Below are 1,956 nucleotides of genomic sequence, written 5' to 3'. Positions count from 1 at the left end.
TTTATAAAAGGTCGACATTTCTCGTCAAATGTTAGTTTAATAGAATGTTTCGTACTGAAAAGTGGAAAACGCGTATAAAGTGCTTAAATGAATCGCGAATATTTAAAAAAATATTAATTTTATAAATTCTCGCATTATAGAATAATAATTTATATTACAATGTATTTATAATATACAAATTACTTATATAATTCCAATTAGTTTAAAAATTTTAAAAAAGAATAAAGATAAAAATATTTATTTTGCGATTAAACAAGCAAAAAAAATTCCTTTGTTACTTTTCTTTAATTGCGAAAAATTTCGATTGCAGCAATGCACCAATCACGTAAAAGATATTTAAGGACGTGTCTTGATTGGTTAGGCCTTGGTATCCAAAAGTTTATAAAAGGTCGACACTTTTCGTGAAATGTCAGTTTAATAGAATATTTCGTGTTGAAAAGTAGAAAACGCGTGTAAAGTGCTTAATTGAATCGCGAATATTTAAAAATACATTAATTTTATAAATTATTACTTTATGGAACAACAATTTATATTACAATGTATTTGTAATATATAAATCATCTGTATTATTTCAAATAGATTACAAAGTTTAAAAGAGAATAAAGATAAAAGTATTTATTTTGCGAATAAATAAGCAAGAAAGATTCCTTTGTTACTTTTCTTTAAATGCGAAATATTTTAGTAGCAGCAGTACACCAATCACGTAAAAGATATTTAAGGACGTATTCTGATTGGTTAGGCATTAGTATCCAAAAGTTTATAAAAAGTTGACATTTTTCGTGAAATATCAGTTTAATAGAATATTTCGTGTTGAAAAGTAAGAAACGCGTGTAAAATGCTTAATTGAATCGCGAATATTTAAAAATATATTAATTTTATAAATTCTCGTATTATGGAATAATAATTTAATAAAATAACAATTTCTATTACAATGTATTTATAATATACAAATTATCTATATAATTCCAATTAGTTTAAAAATTTTTTAAGAAAGAGAATAAAGATAAAAGTATTTATTTTGCGAATTTCTGCGATTTTTCTTTAAATGCGAAATATTTTAGTAGCAGCAATTCACCAATCATGTAAAAGATACTTAAAGACGTATCCTGATTGGTCGGCCCTTGGTACAGAAAAGTTTATAAAAGATCGACATTTTTCGTGAAACGTCATTTGAAGAGAATATTGCGAGTTTGAAAACAGAAAACGCTTGTAAAGTGCTTAAATGAATCGTGAATATTTAAAAGTATGTTAATTTTATAAATACTCGCATTATGGAACAACAATTTATATCACAATGTATTTATGATAATAAATATGAATTACTTAGGTTATTCGAACGATTTGCTTAAAAACATTTATTTTGCGAATAAGTAAACAAAAAAATTTTCTTTTTTTTTATTTGCATGCTAAAAAACTTGTGAAAATATAATAGGAAAATGAGTAGAATTATCTAGAGGTTAAATACTTCTCTATACTCTTAAAATAATAGTAAATAAAAAAATAAGTTCAAGTTATTGCAAGAAAAGAAGAGTAGGAATTTTTAAAGCAGGAAAAATTTTCAAAAATTATTAAGGCATAACTTAATGTCTGAATAAGGAAAAAAAGATTTCTTGTAATTTTTCTTTTAATGCGAAATATTTTAATAGCAGTAGTACCAATCGCTTAAAAGATATTTAAGAACGTGTCCTGATTGATTGAGCCTTGATATCCAAAAGTTTATAAAAGATCGACATTTTTCGTAAAACAATTGAACAAAATGTTGCATGTTCAGGAAAGAAAAGCATGTAAAATATTTGTATTAAATCTTTAAATAAATCGCGAATATTAAAAATATAGCAAATTTATAAAATCTTAGTTTATGTAACAACAATTTACATCACAATGTATTTATAATATATAAATCATCTATATTATTGTAATTAGCTTACAAATTTTGAAAGAGAATAAAGATAAAAC

This window comes from Apis dorsata, unplaced genomic scaffold (assembly GCF_000469605.1).
Source record: "Apis dorsata unplaced genomic scaffold, Apis dorsata 1.3 scaffold_1096, whole genome shotgun sequence".
Lineage (NCBI taxonomy): Eukaryota > Metazoa > Arthropoda > Insecta > Hymenoptera > Apidae > Apis > Apis dorsata.
The sequence above is the reverse complement of the archived record's forward strand: the minus strand, read 5'-3'. Positions refer to the sequence as shown.